Source organism: Equus asinus, chromosome 7, assembly GCF_041296235.1.
Source record: "Equus asinus isolate D_3611 breed Donkey chromosome 7, EquAss-T2T_v2, whole genome shotgun sequence".
NCBI lineage: Eukaryota > Metazoa > Chordata > Mammalia > Perissodactyla > Equidae > Equus > Equus asinus.
The window spans coordinates 69413643-69436372 of NC_091796.1; positions in this window are offsets into that span (position 1 = coordinate 69413643).

The following is a 22730-nucleotide window of genomic DNA, read 5'->3' on the forward strand; positions in this document are numbered from 1 at the left end:
ATAGAGGAAGATTGGCACAGATGTTAGCTCAGGGCGACTCTTCCTCAAGCAAAAAGAGGATTACCAGCAGATGTTAGCTCAGGGTGAATCTTCCTCAGCAAAAAAAAAAAAAAAAAAAAACATATTGAGACTCCCCCAAAGGGCTTTTTTCATGATTCTTCTTTAGGAAAACTGCAATACCTCAGTAAGCAGCAGAAGTGCTTTAAGCATACTTTCCCATTTTTTTTCCCCAGAATATTAAATTAGTGTTCAGAAAAATTAATTAATTTTACAGAATATTAAAAATTCGTGTACTTGAGGCTTATGATTTAATAAAATTAATTTTTAACTACTTCATTAAGACATTCTTAAGTGAAGCTGGCTTCTTTTTTAACCGTGAGACCCCGGTGCTCCAGAATATGACGAGTGCTGCTACAGTCAGCTGCCACCGCCTTGATTCCTGGGAAGGTGGCAGCCATTTTACCCACCGTCAGTGCAAATGGCAACATAGTAAAAAAGGCAAATCATGTCTTAGTATTACTATGAAAATACTTTTGATCTTGCAGATATCCATAAAGCTCTCAGGGCTCCTGGGAGTTGTAGATCACACTTTAAGAACCACTGCCATAAAGAAACGCAAGGAAGTCATTCCTGTCTAAGTCAGTTTAGGAGTTACTTTTGGGAGAATGGAGGAAAGGGGCACGTGATTGGGATTCTGACATATTAATACCTTATAATAAATCACTAAGCTTTAAAAAAGTTCATTATATATCTTTCCAGAATTTCCTGTATGGATATACAAAGAAATATATCTACAGGATTTTTTTCCAGCTTTATTAAGATATAATTGAGATATAACACTGCGTTAAGTTTGAAGTGTACACGATGTTGATCTGATATCACATAACAAAATGATTGCCGCTGCAGCCTTTGCTAAAACCTTCCTCACGTCACGTAATTACCATTTCTTCTTTGTGGTGAGAACATTTAAGATCTACTCTCTCAGCAATTTCAAGTATCTAATGCAGTATTATTAATGATAATCATCAGGCTGTATGTTAGATCCCCAGAACTTATTCATCCTGTAACTGGAAGTTTACACCCTTTGACCAACATCTCCCCAGTTCCCCCACCCCCAGTCCCTGGTAACCACCTTTCTACTCTCTTCCTATGAGCTCAACTTTTTTAGATTACACGTGTAAGTAAGATCGTACAGTGTCTGTCTTTCTGTCTGACTTATTCACTTAGCGTAATGCCTTCAACTTCTATCCATGTTGCCACAAATAGCAGGATTTCCTTCTTTCTCATGGCTGAAAAATATATATTTATATATATAATTTATATTTAATTGTAATATTTATGTATATGTACCTCACATCTTTATCCATTCATCTGTCAGTGGACGCTTAGGCTGTTTCCATGTCTTGACAGTTGTGAATATGCTGCAGTGAACATGAGAGTGCAGCTATCTCTTCGAGATCCTGTTTTAATTTCCTTTGGACATACACTCAGAAGAGGCTCACTGCATCATAGGGTAGTTTTATTTGTAATGTTCTGAGGAACCGCCATATTGTTTTCCATAACGGCTGCACCAATTACACATTCCCGCCACCAGTGCACAGGGGTTCGATTTCTCCACACTCTTGTCAGCATTTGTTTTCTCTTGCCTTATTTTTTTTTTATTGAGTTAATGATAAGTTACAATCTTGTGAAATTTCAATTGTACATTAATGTTTGTCATTCATGTTGTAGGTGCACCACTTTACCCTTTGTGCCCACCCCCCACCCCACCTTTCCCCTGGTATCCACTAAACTGTTCTTAGTCCATAATTTTAAATTCCTCATATGAGTGGAGTCATACACAGATTATCCTTCTCTAGCTGGCTTATTTCACTTAACATAATTCCCTCAAGGTCCATCCATGTTATTGCAAATGGAATGATTTTGTTCTGTTTTGCAGCTGAGTAGTATTCCACTATATATATGTACCACATCTTCTTTATCCATTCGTCTGTTCCTGGGCACTTAGGTTGCTTCCATGTCTTGGCTACTGTAAATAATGCTGCAATGAACATTGGGGTGCATAGGACTTTTGGGATTGCTGACTTCAAGCTCTTTGGGTAGATACCCAGTAGTGGGATGGCTGGATCGTATGGTAGTTCTATTTTTAATTTTTTGAGGAATCTCCATACTGTTTTCCATAGTGGCTGCACCAGTTTGCATTCCCACCAGCAGTGTATGAGGGTTCCTTTTTCTCCACAACCTCTCCAACATTTGTTACTATTAGTTTTAGATATTTTTGTCATTCTAATGGGTGTAAGGTGATATCTTAGTGTAGTTTGATTTGCATTTCCCTGATGATCAGCGATGATGAGCATCTTTTCATGTGCCTATTGGCCATCTGTATATCTTCTTTGGAGAAATGTCTGTTCATGTCTCCAGCCCATTTTTTGATTGGGTTGTTTGATTTTTTGTTGTTGAGTTGTGAGAGTTCTTTATATATTATGGATATTAAGCCTTTGTCAGATATATGACTTGCAAATACTTTTTCCCAGTTAGTGGGTTGTTTTTTTGTTTCAATCCTGTTTTCATTTGCCTTGAAGAAGCTCTTTAGTTTGATGAAGTCCCATTTGTTTATTCTTTCTATTGTTTCCCTTCTCTGAGAAGGCGTGGTGTCCAAAAAGATCCTTTTAATATTGATGTCAAAGAGTGTACTGCCTACGTTTTCTTCCAGAAGCCTTATGGTTTCAGGTCTCACCTTTAGGTCTTTGATCCATTTTGAGTTTATTTTGGTGAATGGTGAAAAAGAATGGTCAATTTTCATTCTTTTACATGTGGCTTTCCAGTTTTCCCAGCACCATTTGTTGAAAAGACTTTCTTTTTCTCCATTGTATGCCCTCAGCTCCTTTGTCAAAGATAAGCTGTCCATAGATGTGTGGTTTTATTTCTGGGCTTTCAATTCTATTCCATTGATCTGTGCACCTGTTTTTGTACCAGTACCGTGCTATTTTGATTACTGTAGCTTTGTAGTATGTTTTGAAGTCAGGGATTGTGATGCCTCCCGTTTTGTTCTTTTTTCTCAGGATTGCTTTAGAAATTCGAGGTCTTTTGTTGCCCCATATGAATTTTAGGATTCTTTGTTCTAATTCTGTAAAGAATGTCATTGGGATTCTGATTGGTATGGCGTTGAATCTGTAGATTGCTTTAGGTAGAACGGACATTTTAACTATGTTTATTCTTCCAATCCATGTATATGGAATGTCTTTCCATCTCCTTATGTCGTCATCCAATTCTCTGAGAAAGGCCTTGTAATTTTCACTATATAGGTCCTTCACTTCCTTAGTTAAATTTACCCCAAGGTATTTTATTTTTTTTGTTGCGATTGTGAATGGTATTGTGTTCTTGAGTTCTTTTTCTGTTAGTTCGTTATTGGAGTATAGAAACGCTACTGATTTATGCCAATTGATTTTGTACCCTGCAACTTTGCTGTAGTTGTTGATTACTTCTAAGAGTTTTCCAATGGATTCTTTGGGGTTTTCTATATATAAGATCATGTCATCTGCAAACAGTGAGAGTTTCACTTCTTCCCTCCCTATTTGGATTCCTTTTACTCCTTTTTCTTGCCTGATTGCTCTGGCCAGGACCTCCAGTACTATGTTAAATAAGAGTGGTCGTAGAGGACATCCTTGTCTCGTTCCTGTTTTCAGGAGGATGCGTTCAGTTTTTGCCCATTGAGTATGATGTTGGCTATGGGTTTGTCATATATGGCCTTTCTTATGTTGAGGTAGTTTCCTTCTATGCCCATTTTGTTCAGAGGTTTTATCATAAATGGCTGTTGGATCTTGTCAAATGCCTTCTCTGCATCTATTGAGATGATCATGTGGTTTTTATTCCTCAGCTTGTTGATCTGGTGTATCACGTTGATTGATTTGCAGATGTTGAACCATCCCTGTGTCCCTGGTATGAATCCCACCTGATCATGATGTATGATCCTTTTGATGAATTGCTGAATTCTGGTTGCCAAAATTTTGTTTAGAATTTTTTCATCCAAGTTCATCAGTGATATTGGCCTGTAGTTCTCTTTTTTCGTGGTGTCCTTGTCAGGTTTTGGTATCAGCGTGATGTTGGCCTCATAGAATGTGTTAGGAAGTGTTCCATCTTCCCTAATTTTTTGGAATAGCTTGAAAAGGATAGGTATTAAATCCTCTCTGAAAGTTTGGTAGAATTCCCCAGGAAAGCCATCTGGTCCTGGGGTTTTATTCTTTGGGATGTTTTTGATTGCTGTTTCAATCTCTTTCCTTGTGATTGGTCTGTTCAAATTGTCTGCTTCTTCTTGAGTGAGCTTTGGGAGATTGTAGGAGTCCAAGAATTTATCTGTTTCCTCTAGGTTATCCATTCTGTTGGCATATAGTTTTTCGTAGTATTCTCTTATAATCCGTTGTATTTCTGCAGAGTCTGTTGTTATTTCTCCTCTTTCATCTCTGATTTTGTTTATTTGAGCTTTCTCCCTTTTTGCTTTGTAAGTCTGGCTAGTGGTTTGTCAATTTTATTTATCTTCTCAAAAAACCAGCTCTTTGTGTCATTGATCCTTTCTACTGCCTTTTTCATTTCAATAGTATTTATTTCTGCTCTGATTTTTATTATTTCTCTCCTTCTGCTGACTTTGGGCTTTATTTGTTCCTCTTTCTCTAGTTCAGTTAGGTGTAGTTTAAGATTGCTTATTTGGGATTTTTCTTGTTTGTTAAGACGTGCCTGTATTGCGATGAATTTTCCTCGTAATACAACTTTTGCTGTATCCCATATGAGTTGGTATGGCATGCTATCATTTTCATTTGTTTCCAGGTATTTTTTGATTTCTTCTTTAATTTCTTCAATGATCCATTGCTTGTTCAGTAGTGTGTTGTTTAGTCTCCACATCTTTGTGCCTTTCTCAGCTTTTTTCTTGTAATTAATTTCTAGCCTTATAGCACTATGATTGGAGAAGATGCTTGTTATTATTTCAACTTTTTTAAATTTGTAGAGGCTTGCCTTGTTTCCCAACATATGGTCTATCCTAGAGAATGTTCCATGTGCACTTGAGAAGAATGTGTATTCAGCTCTTTTAGGGTGAAGTGATCTATGTATGTCTATTAAGTCGAATTGTTTTAGTTTTTCATTTAGCTCCACTATTTCCTTGTTGATTTTCTGTCTGGCTGATCTGTCCATTGATGTGAGTGGGGTGTTGAGGTCCCCTACTATTATTGTGTTGTTTTTAACATCTTCCTTTAGGTCTGTTAATAGTTGCTTTATGAGTCTTGGTGTTCCTGTGTTGGGTGCATAGATATTTATAAGCGTTATTTCTTCTTGATGAAGTGTCCCTTTGATCATTATATATTGTCCCTCTGTGTCTCTCTTTACCTGTCTTATTTTGAAATCCACTTTGTCTGATATAAGAATTGCAACACCTGCCTTTTTTTCCTTGCCATTAGCTGAAGTATTGTCCTTCACCCCTTCACCCTGAGTCTGTGTTTGTCCTTGGGGCTGAGGTGTGTTTCTTGGAGGCAACAAATTGTTGGATCTTGTTCTTTAATCCATTTTGCCACTCTGTGTCTTTTTATTGGAGAGTTCAATCCGTTTACATTGAGAGTGATTATTGATGCATGTGGACTTAATGCTGTCAATCTGTCGCTCATCATCTTGTTTTCCTGTGTTTCTTTTCCTGTGTGGTTTAGCCTACCCATTTAATACTGCAGTTTCTTATGCTGGGTTTCTTAGAGTTTTCCTTATTTATGATTTGTGACTCTGTTCTGTATTTTATTTTAGTGTCTACCCTGAAGTTTGTATTTTAGAATCTCATGTATAATATAGTCTGTTCTCTGGTGGTCTCTTACTTACTTGACCAATACTGATTTAGACCCTTTGCTCTTCCCCTCCTAAATAATTATTTTCATTTCTTATTCCAACTCGTCTTATTAATTTGTACTTAGAGTGATAAGATCGTCCTTGCTTTGGTAGTTTCCTTACCTTTACCCTAATGCTATAGTTGAATATTTGCTATTCTGTTCTGGTTCTATCCATCGGTCTCCCTAGTCTGTGGATTGTGACCCCTTTCTCCCTTTTTTCTTTTTTCAGGTATGAGAGCCTTCTTGAGGATTGCTTGTAGTGGAGGGCTTTTAGTTACAAATTCCCTTAACTTTTGTTTGTCTGGAAAAGATTTAATTTCTCCCTCATATCTGAAGGAAATTCTTGCTGGATAGAGTATTCTTGGCTGAAGATTTTTATGTTTTAAAGCTTTGAATATGTCACTCCATTCTCTCCTAGCTTGTAAGGTTTCTGTAGAGAAATCTGCTGAAAGTCTGATAGCGGCTCCTTTATAGGTTATTCTCTTCTTTTTTCTCACTTCCCTGAGTATTCTTTCTTTATCTTTCCTTCTTGCCAATTTTACTGCTATGTGCCTTGCTGTAGGTCTTTTTACATTGACAAATCTAGGAGATCTGAAAGCTTCCTCTACACACATTTCTCCGTCAATCCCTAGATTTGGGAAGTTCTCTTCAATAATTTCATTAAGCACACTTTCTGCTCCATTTTCCTTTTCCACGTTCTCGGGAATTCCTATGATCCTTAAGTTCTTACTCCTCATTGAATCCACTATCTCTCGGAGATTTTCCTCTTTTTTTTAATTCTTAGTTCTCTTTCTTCCTCTGTCTGGAGCCATTCAGCCTATCTATCGTCAGTTATGTTAATTTGCTCTTCTATGGTGTCTACACGGGCATTCAGGGAATCCATGTTCTGTTTTATCTGGTCCATTGTGTTTTTCATCTCTAGTAATTCTGTTTGATTCTTCTTTATGATTTCAATCTCTTTTGTGAAGTAACTCCAGAACTTGGCTTGTTTCTCTATCTTTCTCTCTACGTCATTGAGTTTTTTGATTATAGCTGCTCTGAACTCATTATCACTTAGTTTACCTAATTCCAAGTCCTCAGGACTTAATTCTATGTTTTTATTGTTTTCCTTCTGGTCTGGGGCTTTTATAAATTGCTGGAGGGTAGAGGAGCGGTTTTTTCACATGGTGGTAGAATTCGGTTGCAGTTACAGCCTGTCGCCACTAGATGGTGGTCGAGAGCCGTGTGTTATGAGCTCTCCACCTTCGGGCAAGATGGCTGCGCCCAGTGGCTTTGCCGGGAGGGAGGGGCTGCTATTCTCCCATGCTGATCTGGATTCAGATCAGTTCTGTTCTCTGGTCTCCCGAGGCCCTGGGTTTATGGGGTCCCTGCGGACAGAAGCTTTCCCCCATCAGCAGGTTTCCACTGAATCAGCGGCAGGAGTCCTGGATGATCCCCGGTCGTGTGGCCCCTCCCCTTCTCCTTCCCGACCCCACGCAGCAGCGATTGCAGACTCTAGAGGGGGAGCGACATTGTCTCCTACCGTTCCAGCACCTCCAAGGCTGTAAGCAAGGTTTATGTTCTCCGCCTTCTTGGTATTGTAGGTCTCTAACGTGTTGGCATTAGATTTATTCTCTGAACTTCAGTTTTTCCAATCCTTTGTTGTATTTTGGAGGGGAGAGAATCCCGGGTCAGCTCACCCTGCCATTTTGCTCCGCCCCTTCCCTCTCTTGCCTTTTTTTAAAAAAAATTCTTTATCTAGTAAATTGCAAATCTCTGTGACTTTGAATTTGGCTACCAGGAAATTATTGTGATCCTTTAGCGGTGTCATGTCACCTTGATTGTTCGTGTTCTTTGGAGTTGGCGTCGCTGTCTTTGCATTTGAAGTAGCAGTCACCTCCTCCAGTCTTTGCTGACTGCCTTCAGGATACAGATATGTTCCGTCTGCCCTGCTGGGATTCTGAGGCTGTCTCAGACCTTCTATGTGTACACCGGCTCCATCCTTCTTGCTCTCTCTTCTCAAGCTTGTATGCCTTCTCTGGATCCTCAAGGCATCAGGCCAAGCACTGACACCCTCTCTTGTTTTCCCAAAGGTGGCGCTAAAGCTCAAGTTTGTGGTCTCTCTGGTAGGCATATTTGGCTGACCTTCTGCACTCACTCCTTAGCCAGCTGGCTCCTGCTGCTGTCAAGAGTGCACACAGGGAGCTGGCCCCAGGGTAGGGAGGCATGTGGGTGAGACACACAGAGCACTGGGGGTGCGTGGGCCAGTGAGGCATTCCCAGTAGTTCATGGGTGGGCTTCTTGATGGAATCTGTGAGGCAGTAGGGACTATGACCCTTTAATGTCCCCCAAGAGTGTTCCTGCCACTCTCCCTGCCTCTTCCTGTGCCACAGGCCGCAGTCGTGTGGCTCTCAATCCAGCACTCTGAATGGGGTGAGAGAGAAATGAGCCCCTTTGGCAGCATCCTGTGAAGCTGGGGAAGCTGGGTGCTCACTCACATGCTCTCCCTTCCCCTACGGGACAAATCACAGGTCGAGGAAGAGGTTCCCTGGCCCTAAGCTGTGCCACTTTGGGGGAGGGGTGATGCAGGTAAAGTCAAACTGTCCGTCTCCCCCTCTCCAATGCATCCAAACTTGTATCTGTTTTTTCTCCAACGAAGTGCTAGAATTTCTCCTCTGGAAACCTAGATTTCCACAAAGGCTCTCTCGCCCATGAGTGATTGTCAAAGTCAGTGTTCACCAGGGCCTCTCAGACCGCAGCCAAGAGGGCAGGAGATATTTCTAGGCCACTGCAGGGTCTACAGCCGGGACCAAGTTCTGTCTGCCTACTACCTGACAGCAGGTGGGCAAGGCTCCTCCCGTGGCCTGTAGTGCTGGGTCCCACAGCTCCCTCCACGGCACTGTTGTGCACGGGTGGCTGCTTCAGTTCATGCAGGAATTTCTCCTGTCGGGGGGACAAAAACAAGGGATGCCTCATACCACCATCATGCTGACATCACTTTCTACACAGGATTTTTTAAAATAACAGTTAGGTCATATTATCTCTTTAGCTCCAAAATTATTATGGACACCTCTCTGTGATGGAATTTTAAAGAGCTACCTAATTAAATCTAATGACTTAATTATATTCCATTGTATTTTTCATAATTTACTTATCATGTTTAAACTAGTATCATAATGTATCCTTAATTATCACATCATACTAAATTATACTTATATTAATAATTTAAACCACTCACAAACTTTTAAACAGAACTTCAGTAGTGGTTAAAATAGATTTGTCATGATAATGAAGCATTTTAAAAAGAAAAAACTATGTATATTGCATACAACTTCTAATCACTTTATCCGTTTTGGACATCTAGTAAATCTTTAATGTTATTGGAGGTGCATGTGAATTTTTATTGTCTTTAGCATTCATCAGTTAGTGTTTTTTTATTGCTAGTTTTATGTTATCGTATAAAGAAGTTTTATTCCCCCGTGAGGGGCCAGGGATTCTGCCCTGTGCATATTGTGTATTGCCCCATCCTCAACTGTAATATCTCCCTGGCCTACAGAACACTACTTTAGTCACTGTAAAAGTTAAATATGTAAAAACTGATTTATTGGAATCTTGTTTCATAAATGGGGATACAGGGACACAGCGAGATCAAGAAACTAAGTCTGAACATTTTGAAATAATTGGGTCCGAGAGATGAGACCTCAGCAGACAGCTATAGGACTTGCATCTTTCTTTTGGAGAAGAATACAATATCTGAATTTCTTTAAAAGTCACTATACGAATAAATATTTGTTTGGAGATTTATAGTGTGTAGTTTAGTTTTACAACATCATTGTCTGATCCTTGTGACAACCCCGCAAAGCAGGCGGGGATACCAATACTATCTGAAACTCAGTGGAGAGCAACTGTGAGGGAGCTGGGACCTCTACCATCAGAACCTAAATCTCTCTCACACGGTTCTCTGTACAGTAGGCACAGATACAGGGCTGTGTCTCCTGCCTCTGGAATGAAAAAGTGCTATGTGAATTGCGTTGAGCTTAAGACAAGACATACAATTAAAAAATTGGGGAAAATAAGCCTGCCTGAAGAAACTTATCCATTTTTACTAAAACCACCACTCCATGATGGCTCAGATAGAGCCATGGGGAAGGACCAGGAAAGTGTGTGCTTTATAAAACTTTGAAGTTTTTGGACCAAATGGATGTAGTCTCGTATTGACTCAGGATAGACCAGAAAAAGAACTTTAGTCAAACTTAAATGGCTTCTTTGTTTTCCATTCCCCTGGGCCCACATTCATGTAAAGCTCTGATGAGAGGCAAAGACAAGTTTAGACAAATGCCTGTTAGGGAATGGCAAGCCCCCAAAAGAAGAATGTTTGCCTAAATACTGAGTAGAGAGCTAAGACTTCTCAAGGCAGTGTAGCCTCCAACTCAAGGCAACATCTTCCAGCCGTTGTGTCAGGGAGACACGAAGAGGGAGAGAAGAGCGGGAGAAAAGAGCCTGTATTAGTCTGCTAGGGCTGACGTAGCAAAATACCGTAGACTGAGAGGCTTAAACAACAGAGATTTATTTTCTCACGATTCTGGAGGCTAGAAGTCCAAGGTCGAGGTGACCTCAGATCTGGTTTCTCCTGAAGCCACTTTCCTTGGTTTGCAGATGGCCGCTCCCTTGTGACCTCTTCACATGGTCTTCCTTCTGAGGACGTGGGCCCTGGTGTCTCTCTGTGTGACCTAATCTCTTCCTCTTATAAGGACAGAAGTCAGATTGATTAAGGCCAGCTCTAACGGCATCATTTTAACTTAATCACCTCCTTAAAAGCCTTATCTTCAGGCAGAGTCTCATTCTGAGGTACTCAGGGTTGGGGCTTCAATATATGAATTTTGAGGAGACGCAATTCAGCCCATGCTAGAATGCAGAGAGAGAAACTCCAAAGAGGTAGAAACACTGACCTCACATCTAGCCCTGGATGCTGGAATGTTCCTGAACATGACTCAATGGTAGGGAAGAGGTGGAGTGGGAAGAGCACTTAGCCCTCACTGGAAGCCAGCTTTTCTCAGTGTTTTTGTTTCTTCTGTTAACCCAGTGGACACAAAGGCATAAGGTATGGTCAGTCAGGGATGCTGATGTGCCTCTCAGGGAAATCTGCCGTGACCTCAAGGGACCTCTTCAGCAACCTTTCTCCCTTCTCCCCCAGATCCACCTAGTAACAGAGACGGGCAGGTCCCCACCTTCGAGCCTCTCTGACGTGGTCCTCAGAAACCTTGAAAACAGATCAAGATGGTCCATAATCAATGACAAGACTATGTCACAACAGTGCCAAATCCAACTTATTCTATTTCCCCTCTCAAACAAAGCTCAGCAATCTTGCCCATCCACACTCTCCAGAGAGGCCTATAAACACTGTACTAGGTATTAGCAGAATTCAAATAAGACATTCCCAACCATTTTAAATGCTCAGCTTCTGCCTGAATGTGATTTAATCTAGTAAAATGAGAACATTCTCATTATGCTTACAGAGAAATGAATGCTTCAACACAATTACTCCTTGATTCCACAGAAAAATAAAATTTGCAAAATGTATACCAAATGTCTGTCTGCTGCCCTTTTCTCCTGATTTTCCTTTGTACTATCCAGGAGGGTTTTTTGGGGGGTTCCCAGTTGGGACCTCTCCAGGGTTGATTGATTCCAAAGCCCTGTTCCTCACGTATCCCCCTTTTCTAGTATTCAGGATAATCTACAAATTCTATTAGAATATTGTACTGCCACAAAAGAAAACACAGTATGCCTCAGGCTCTAATGTGACCAGTACAACAAATTACTATCAAAACATAAATCTCCATATGCAATAGTATTTTTAAAAACCACCCCTGTCATTATGTTACTTAGAATTCACAGTCCCTGGTGTTGTGAAGTAAATTATATGTAAATATAAGCAAATGATATTTACACATGTAAATGATAAACACATTTTCTAAATGTTTATTTACTTATCAAAGCTCAGTGAAGGCATCAAATATGTCCTTTATTCCTTTGTTTGCCTTGCATCTCATATAACTCTGGACAGCAGTAAGGGTAAAAGATGCTGGATGAATGATAAATTATAACTTTATAATAAATGAGTAGAGACTTGAATCACATGATAAAAAGAAATTGATAAATAAGAAATTAAATTATGAGATGATGTCTTGATTTTGTGTGAAAATGTAAATATAGTTTGGGGCTCTCTAAACAATAAATGAGATATTTACTGATGCCAATAGTGCCCTATCTTCCAGGTGACAGTTGTCTAACTTACCTTATTATGCAAGCAGACAGGAAGGTGTGGGGCTGTGCCAGATGGGGTATCCTGGGCTAGGCTGGAGGTGTGTGGGCACAGCCCAGAGCAATGGGAGCTGTGGCCTGATATCTAGCCAAGGGCATTCTTAGAAGGAATGGGGGTCTTGAAGGGTCACATGGAAATTAATCTTAAATCATGGTCTAGATTTTGAGAATAGGAAAGAAAGAACAAGAGAGAAGACAAGAGAAGACAGAGCAAAGGATGATAGGAGGTAGAGTGGTAGAGCCTGGGCGTACTCCCAGAGGCAGGATTATTCAAAGGAATGATCCCTTTGTAGGGCTCCAAGCCTCTGAGCAAGGAAGGAGTAAATAACACTAAGCTAGTGGAGCAAACAATAGTTTTTGAATGCTGCTGGTTTATGATATAACTGCTAACATTTTATCTCTTTTTCTAATATATTTTAGAAAAATAGTTCTCTTTCGAAGAATCTGTTTTTCATTATGACTGGAGCACTTTTGTTTCTGGCATTACCACCATTTGTTTTCATGTCATTAGAGAACTGGACTTATATTGAAGGAGTTTATTATTCATTCACCACCATAAGTGCTATTGGTTTTGGAGACTATACAATAGGTGAGTCTTAATAATCTTGAAATAAGATTAGCTATCACAGCAACACGTTGAAACAGGATGTAAAATAAAGGATAAAATAGAAATGTCAACAGATTTCTTTGAGACGTAAGATAAAGGCCAGGCTCTTTTACATAAATCCCGATGGTATAAATAAACCCACCCCATCCACATTCCTCTCTCCTCACACCACGGTGATTGCTGACTATGGGAATAAAATTCCTCTTAAACTAAATATCTCTGCTTGATCACATATTTTTTAAAAAGCATATGTAATCAAAACACTAGGCTTAAGTGATTAAACCTGTATCATGTGCCTTATATAAATTTTCCAAAAGGTATTTCAAATTCCTCCCTGAAATAAAGATAGGAAAGGAGGGGGATAGAGCCATACAGACATTAAATGTTTCCATAAACATCTGTGAACCAAGATTAAAATGGCCCCTACAGCATTTTGGGTATAGATTTCTAAATGTGCAGTTATTTTCTTTCAGTACTTTAAAGCTGAATTCCATTGTCTCTGGCTCCATCATTTCTGATGGTAAGTCAGCTGTTAGTCTTATGCTGCTCCTTTGGGTGAGGAGCCTTTCCCTCACACCCACTGTGACCTGCTTCTAAGCTTTTGTCTTTGTCTTTGGTTCTCCCCAATTTAACTATTATCTACTTCAGTGTGGTTTACTTTGTATTTATTCTGCTTAGGAATCTTAGGTCACAGAGATTATTGAAATGAGGAAGTGAAATTTTTCATTTGTTTTGAAAAGTTCTCAGCTACTAGCTGTTCAAATGTTGATTGTCCCTTGTTCTCTCTCCTGCTTCTGAGAGTCCAATTACACGAATGCAAGGCCAGCTCACAGGGTTTCACATGTTCTAATGTGCTTTCTGTAGTTTCCATTTTTTTCTCTGACTTAACTTAGGATATGTTCTCTTAAGCTGTCTTCTAGTTTACTAATTCTAACTTCTGCTATATGTAAAGTGCTTTTAAATACATTTAATGAGTTCTTAATTTCAATATCATATTTTTTTAGTTCTAAAATCCCCATTTAATCTCCCCCTTTTTTGGTAGATTCCAATTCTCTGATGAAATCCTCATCTGTTTTTCCATATTATCTTATATTTTAAAAACATAATAATCATAGCTATTTTAAAGTTCTTATCTACTACTTACAATATCTGGAACATCTGTGGGTCTATTTTATAGTCTTTTTTTTCTTGTTATTTTTGGCTGTATGGTTCTGTCTCTTTAATGCTTGATAATTTTTATTTGGATGCCAGACACTGTATATTTTAAAAATTATAGATGCTCCAGGTAATATTATTTTCCTCCAGAGAGGTTTTACTTTTTCCTTTGCTAGGCATATAGAGGTAGGAGGGAGTGAGGAGTAGAATTAAACACCTTAATTCAGTCAGGGAATGATCTTATTCGAGACTGGATTGCAGATTTGGTAAGGCTTAGTCTCCCTTTGGTTTCTTTCTGTTTCTAAATCTTGGTTCTTCAAGACCTTCAAATGAAAGCCTGATGTGTTCACAAAGCCATTCCTTAAGCTGGTCTTGAAGTCAATTCTTTGTTTCTTTGTACTCCAATCTACTGAAAACTCTGTTCTGTTCCAAAACCTCTTAAAGGTTTTTGGCTTACCTTTTTTGCCTGCCACCTCGTGCAACTTCAGGATTTGGCAATGTATTCGAGGGTGAAACAAGCCATGGGTTTGAAACCCTCAGATCTCCAATTTTGTCAATCCAACCATGTAGGACTACCAAAAGCTTTGCCAATTTCTCCATTGCTCAGCAGTATCCTTCCGCTTAGACAAAGCCCATACCCATAGCCTCTTGCCTATGCCAAGAATCAGCAAAAGATCCAAGGGAAAGAGCAGCTGCAGAGTCTCTGTCTATCTCTCCTACCTGGAATCTTAATCCTTACAGCCTTCATTACTTTAGCAGCTGTAGTGCCTTTAAACATATGATTTTGTTTTATATTGTTTTTAATTTATCTGAGCTTTCTAGTTGTTCTCAACTGGAGCATTGTTCCATCACAATGGTGCTCCATCCTACCCAGAAATGAAAGTGTCCCTATTATATCTATTTTTAATCTAAATAGCACTAAAAATTAAATCATGAATATTTAGTATATACCTGATAATTTTGAATAAATAAACATATTTTGAGGATATAGGCCTAAAAATCTAAAAACGTTTTTTAAATATCACTCAGAAGAGTTTCTGTTACATTTTTCTGGATTCTCAGAGTAAAGATAGTGGGTGCTTTCTTGGCATTCCTGTAGAAATTTGCTCCTAATTTTATAATAAAACTTTTCATCTTATACTATGAAACTTAGAACTCATCTTTTTTTAAATCACATTCTCTTATCAGTAAAAAGAATGACAAATAAAAACATTTTCAAAGACATAGAAGTTTCCAGTGCTCATTGAAGAAATTTTAGAAAGCATAGCTTGGTGTAAATAAGCATGAAAAAAATCAAAATGTAATTGTAGTAGCTCCTGTTAACATGTTACCTGAATTCCATGCATTTTTTAAAATCTTTACCTGCTTGACATAATTAGCATATGTAATTCTGTATCCTTTTATGTAGCTTTATATCCTCAGGCTTTCCCTAAGTCATTAAAAACTCTCCAAAAATTGAAATGCCTGCTATTTTAAATAAAATTTCAAATTTCATTTACAGCTGATTTAAAGTCCTTATTGGGTAATTTGATATTCTCAATCATTTCAGAGTCTACTTCTATTGATTGATTTTTCTTCTGGAGAGGGATATGTTCCTGCTACTTTGCATGCCTGATGAGATTATCTCTGATTCAAATACACCCTAAAGATATGGCCTGTTGGGATCCCAACTTAGTATAAAGAGTGTTTCTGTTGGAAATTGATTTAAGTTGCTTTCACCACACCACAGGAGGCTGCCAAAATCAATGCCCTAGTGTTTTAGAATAGCGAAATACACTTAAGAAAAAATGACTTAGGTCCTCTGGTGCTTATAATGTTGTCTAGTAGAGTCCCAAATTTTTGTGTTTTCTGATGCCTTTAACATGAATCAAACATTTCTATTAGTTTTCAGCAAGGAAAGTTGGTCCAAATATCCATAGCTGTGAATATCATAAATAGAAGTTTCTTTAAATATTCTCCCTTTTAAAATTGGGGTATAATTTACCTATAGTGAAATACACAGATTATAATTGTTCAGTTCTATGAGATTTGGTTATTGTATGCCTCAGTGAGCCATGTGGACAACAAGATGTAGAATATTTCCATGTTGTGATCACTCTTCAGAGGCAGGATATACCTTGCAACCAAAATTGGTTTGGATGTTGAGATGATGCCACATACACACACACACACCCCCCCCCCCCCCCCCGCCAAGAGTGTAGGTGGGCAGTAGTGGTGTAGTGCGGTATGTAGAGTAGTGTGCAGTAGTGGTGTAAAGACATTTGTTATTTGCATAATGAGGCTTTCTGAGCAGAGCAGGATGACTTTCAAGTAGGTCTGAAAATTTCTTGAGAGAGCAAGAAAGAGTGACTGGATTTGGCTTTTACTGTGGACTGGGGAGCTGGGAAAGGATGAGAGCTCCATGCCTGGACCAGGGCTTGCATGGTTGCATTTCCCACCATCACCAAGGAAGGGAGTATGCGGGATTTCTTATAGATTTGCCCATCTGTGGGACAAGAGGGAAAGAAAGAGGGATAATGCTGAGAAATGCCAACAATGAAGTTACACTTTATTCCATCCCATCCCTCAAAAGTACCCTTGTGATCCTATACAATCCATTCCTGTAGTAAGGTCAGGAGATTCCAGAGCTGATCAAGGAAGAGAATATGACAGTGCAGGAGCATACAGGAATTTTATTTGGGGTATGCTTTGATGAGTTTCCATGGGGGGTAAATCCCTCACAGCATGAGACCATCCAGAGACTACAGCATGGGGGCCTCTACCCAGGAGGAGAGGAGGGCAAGGGACCTTCTGAGGCAGAGAAGAGTCGGAGGTCTCCGGGTCAGAGAGCTCCAGAGAGCAGCAGGCATGCGGAGGCTTTGAGAGCCCCGGGGCTTACCTCATCTACGACTTCCAGAGGTGAGGAGCAGCTTCGCGGGGTGTGCAAAGCTGGCACTTCCAAACGGCTAAAAATCTACTTATTTGGGCCATTTATAAAACAATTAGATATGGAATACTTTGAGTTTGGTGCTGGTGGGCTTTTGAGCCAGTGGCCCAGCCTTCTGTGAGGAAATCAGCAGCACAGGGCCGGTCCGCAGAGGCCATCTTTGGCTCATTTATGCAACAGTTCCCTCCCATTCAAAGAGGCAACCGCTTTCTGATTTCTACCAGCATTGCTATTTTGTGTGTTTAGGACTGCAAAGGAACAGAAGCAGAGAACACGTGTTCTTTTGTGTTTGTCTGCAGTTGCTTGACATCTTTTTGAGATTCATTTGTGTTATTGCTTCCGTGGTTCATGGTTTTTCTATTGTTGTGTAGTATTACGTTGAGTGACAATACCACAATTGTTTCTCCTCTTGATGGACAGTTGAGTCATCTCCAATTTTTGGCTTTTATAAATAAGGCCACTATGAACATTTTCATACAAGTTTTTGTGAATCTATATTTTCATTTCTCTTGAGTAATTAGGCAAGAGTGGAATTATTGGATCATAGGTTGGTGTATATTAGCTTTATAAAATAAAGCTTAAAATGTTCTCCAAAGGAGTTTTGCCATTTTATTCTTTCGTCAGCAATTTATGAGAGTTCCCATTGTTCCACAGACTTACTAACGTTTGATATCATTGTTTTAAATTTGACTGTTACAGTGGCCATAAAATTGTGGGGTTGATGTGCATTTCCCTGATAACTAATAAGGTTGAGTGCATTTTAATGTGCTTATTGGCCATTCACATATCTCCTTACATGAATTCTTTTTCAAATATTTTGCTTATTTTTAGGTATTTCTTCTTTTTTAAATTTACAGACAGTAAGATTCACTTTTTTATGTACAACTCAATGAATTTTGAAAATGTATGGAGTTGTGTAACCATTACTACAAAAAAGATACAGAGTAGTTCCATCACCCCCCTACACACACACACAGACATCCAAATTTCCTTGTGGTAACCTTTTATAATCAAACCGCCCGTCCTCCCATTAACCCCTGGCAACTACTTATTTGTTCTCAGAATGTCATTTAAATGGAATCATATAGTATGTTGAATTTTTAGTTTGGTTTCTTTACTTAGTATAATGCATTCGAGATTCATCCTTATTGTTCCATGTATCAATAATTCATTCTTTTTTATTGCTGAGTAGTTTCCATGGTAGAGTATATACCATTTGTTTATTCAATCCCCAGATGAGAGATATTTGGGTTGTTTCCAGTTTGAGACAATTATGAATAACACTTTTACATTATATAAACATTTTACATTAAATAAACACTTACATATAGGTTTTCATAACAAACATAAGTTTCCATTTATCTTGAATAAATAGCCAGGAGTGAAATTGTTGAGTCATGTGATAAATGACTGTTTTCCAACTGTTTTCCAAGTGGCTGTAACACTTGCATTCCGATTAGCAATGTAGGAGAATTCCAGTCATTGTGCAACCTTGGTATTGTGCCATATTTTTTACTTTAGCATTTTAATAGATTAGTAGAGTATCTGTTAGTAGTTTTAGTTTGTATTTCCTTAGTGGCTATGATGTTGACTGTCTTTTTATGTGCTTATTTGAAATCTGCATCTTTTCCTTTTGAAATGTTGTTCAGAGCTTTTATTCGTTTTCTTGTTGAGTTTTAAGAACTCTTTATATATTCTGGATGCAAGTCCTTTGTAAGATATATGATTTGAAAATATTTTCTTCCAGTCTATAACTTGCCATTTAGTTCTCTCTTCAATCTCTTTTGCAGAGCAAAAGCTTTAATTTTGATCAGATACAACTTATCATTTCCTCTTGATGGATAACGCTTTTCATATCATATCTGAGAACTCCTTGCATAGTCCAAGGTCCCAAAGATTTTCACCTGGAGATCCTGGAAATCCTGTTCTTTTTTATTAAACTCTTTTTTCTTTTTGTATTTAATTACGGATAATTTCTGTTGGACTATCTTCAGTTTTATTGGTGATTTCCTCTGCTCTGGCCAGGCTGAGCCCCTCACATCATTTCTTCACTTCCAATTCTGTATTTTCATTTCTAGCATTTCCGTTTGCTCTCCATTAGTTTCCATCTCTTTGCTGAAATCCCCTCCAACTGTTCCTAATGTTATCCACTGTTTTCACTATATCCTTTATCATATTTGTCATAGTTTATTTTAAATGTCTATTTGATAATTCTAATTCTTTGTCCATCTCTAAGACTATTGACTGCATTTTCTTTTGAGCATGTGCCACATTTTACTTCTTCTTTCCTTAGGTTTTTATTTTATGCCACCCTGTGTGTAAAACAGCAGTGGAGACTGCAATGTTTACCTTCAGAAAAAGGCACGCTCCTTCTTCTTCCCGGCTTCTAGTATGTTCAGGCAGTGTGCGGATGTGATGGTTATTGAATCTTTAGATGTTGAGGATCTGAGCTTTGTTGCAGCTTCAGTTGGATTCCGTTCATCACTGGCTTGGAGTATTTTGAGGGTTGAGCGAAGACAAACCCTTCAGCAGTCTTGAGAGCTGAGTACCGGTGAGCCGCTACACCATCATGGGGTGTTCTTTTTTCAGCTTACAGCCCGGCCACAGCTATTTGGGTTCCTGGAGTGTTCTCTTTGCTCTCCAGTCCCCTACTTCCCCCCTTTGAAGCCGGATGCTCTTCAGGCAGATTCCTCAGCCCTCCTGCCCTGCCTCCAGGCTTCGGTGGACAGTCTCTGCTGCACCTGGGATGCCCACCGTGGGTCTCACTCTACAGGGAAGCAGGTAACCATGAGTATCTTCTCTGCCAGGAAGGGCTGCTCACTTTCTAAAATTTCATTCATTTAGGATTCTTTTTCATGTCCTCTGCTCTCTGACTTTTTAAAAATAAAACTATGATTTTGTATCCTATCATTTTCTTCTCTTGGTGACTGTAGGTATGACAATCTCTTCTGTCTTTCTACGTAATAATGCAGAAGTTCCTTACGTTTGCTTTTTCGTTAGTAACATACACACTCAGATTATGGCAATAGATTGGACTCACAGTCTTAGGTATATTTTGCTTTTATTGATCTGTGCGTGTGTGTGTTTGTGTGTGTATGTGTGCATGTGCCAGTGCACAAGCACATGCTTTTAGGGAGGTGGTGTTTGGAAGAAGGTGCGTCAGACAGCAGTTAACCAAATATCACTTTAAACAAAAGTGCATGTGGCCTTCCAATTAGATGCCTTCAATTTATTCTCTGATAATTATGCTTCGTAAATCTTTGCTGGTTAATTTATGAAATTATAGATGAATATGGAATAATTTAATGTCTGATAATTTAAAATATTTCCTGTTATCTCATACTCTAATAAGCACAGTTAAATTGTGTTCTTGTGATAAATCGCAATGTGTTCACTGTGTTGTCTCTGTTTACTTCTCTTTGACTTCGAAGTTCCTGCTCTTTCAGCTACCCCTCCTCATATGTGTAGATTGCAATCATAAAAAATAAATGACAAGACCTGAAGGGAATGTGAAAGTTATAGTTTGCCATATTTGGATGAATGAATTATGAGTGATTGTCTTTCCCTTCTTCAAAAAGTTCTCGCAAGATTTTTAATGACAAAGGCAATGAATTTATAGAATTTTAAACTCAGAAATACAGACAAGTGGCACAATGAAAAGTACTGTAGTTTTGTCAACAAAATCTGAATCCCGTTTTAAACGGTTTTGTATTATATATTTTTTCTTCCCCCATTTTAAAGGTTTCCTAGCAGTAGTGATGATAAATAAATTACCTCATTGCGAAGTATTGTATTTATTGTGATATTCAAAAGGATAATTTTCAAAGAAGAAGAGAATTTTTCAACCTCCAGATGTGATCTAAAAAATGAAAAGAATCTGAATATTTGGAATTTAAATTATATTTTTTCCTTGAAAGTAGAGATTATTTTAATTTCTAATTTGTTTTCAACATCAGACTCTAAAAGGAGGCATTTTTCTAGGTATCGATGAATGGAAAGAAAACGTTATGGGGAAAAGTCACCATCTGATTATTTGCATGTTATTTGCTTCCTGTCTTTAGTTTCAAACCCAATGAAAGAGAGTCAGAACATTGCTTACTCAATCTTATTATTAATTTGGAATCTCCATGGTCTTGCCTGGATTGCTCTTGTATTTCATTTGATAACCAACGTTTTTCAAGAAATGGAATCAAAGCTAAATAAGAACATATCTGAAATAGAAGTTGAAGCAGAAAGCATGAAGTCAGGCGCTGGAGATCCACACGGTCGGTAGGTTTCCTCGATCCAGACAGCAGAGGGTTTCCACAGAGCCCTTTCAAAGGTGTCAGAACAGGAAGGAAAAACAGAAAAACACCCAGATGTCTCTCCATAAACCTCTTATGTGAGTTACATTTCCTCAGTGAAATTTATTGATTTAATTTTGTATTGTCATTAAGAAAAATAATTTTAAAATATAATGCAAATCTCAACTTTACTTGTTAATTTTCCCCACATCAGCTTTGCCCCATGTGTAGATTAACACTGCATTTGTGTACAATAGTAGCTATTCTGAAAGCTGTGTTCTCATTTTTTTCCACCATGCATTTCAATAAAAGTAGAAATACGCATGTACAAAACTATGGAGCTATTTTTATTGGGTTCTTGTACACATAATTTCTAATTATCAATCCAGTGTTTCTTGAAGTTTTATGCATTTTTTTAGCCCTATCAAACAAAAAGCATTTTAACCCAAAAGTATGGCTTGAGAGATTTGTTTGTTTCATAAGGTATGATTTGTACCTTATAGCGATATCTTTTTTGGACAATGAGGAAATTTAGCCTTTGACATTATGAAATATTTCCCGATGTGACCTTTTTTAAAACCCAAGGTATGAATTCTTTCTATATAGGTATAGATATAGACATAGATGTGGATATGTGTGTGTCTGTAGTTAATAGATAAATGTCAGAGCCAGAGGGCCCCTCTGTACTTACAAAAAGACCCTTATCTCCCACAGTGGACGGTCATAGCTGAACAACAGGCTGGAAACCTCGTTCTTAGAGTCACAGTGCTCTAGAGACCTTTGAATGTTCAGTCAGGGCACGTCTATAACGCGAAAACCAGGGCCCTAGTGGGCATCCTGAAACAGGGGTGGGGAAATCTGGATGGATACTTCTCGGGATATTGACTCTGCATCCTTCACCGGTGGATCCCCTGGGCTGTAGCGATGGCTCATCTCTCCCTGGCAAGAGCGCGCGCTTGTGCCGTGCTGGAAAGTGCTGCAAAAGCCTCTTCCCCACGAGCAGCAGAGGCTCTCCTCAGAAGCAGGCCCTCCCTCCTCTCCTGGCTGCCAGGCCCATAACTAGAGTTAAACCCCTGAACCAGCTTCCAGGGGCCATGTTGGGCCTGATATGGGAGAAAAGATATTGTGCAACAAAGAGCTGGAAGAAGTCATTGGCTGGTGCCAATGAATTGAATTGGGGTTTGTTTGATTGATTGGGGTTGAGTATGGAGGGTACTTGATCAAACTGTACAGAATGTAAAACTGGTCATGCAAGAATCGTTGTTTAGGGACCCTTGTTCATGACTTGGGATTTAACTCTGTATTAGCCTGGGTTTTCCAGAGAAACAAAACCAATTTTTATACAGATTTTCTTCCACTCATGATGGGGTTAGATCCCGATAAACCCATAGTGAGTTGAAAATATCGTAAGTCAAAAATGCACAGAGTGTGTGGGGTGCGCCCTGCCTCTTTAAGCATCAGGGGTTCCTTGAGGCAGCAGAGGTGGCCTGAATTCGTCTTAGTTTTCCTCTGGGCTGGAAGAACCCGGGGCCTTCTGAGACCTGTACTGAACCAGCCTCGTGGGCAGCACAGAAGACTGTGGGGGCTTCTTCAAGCAA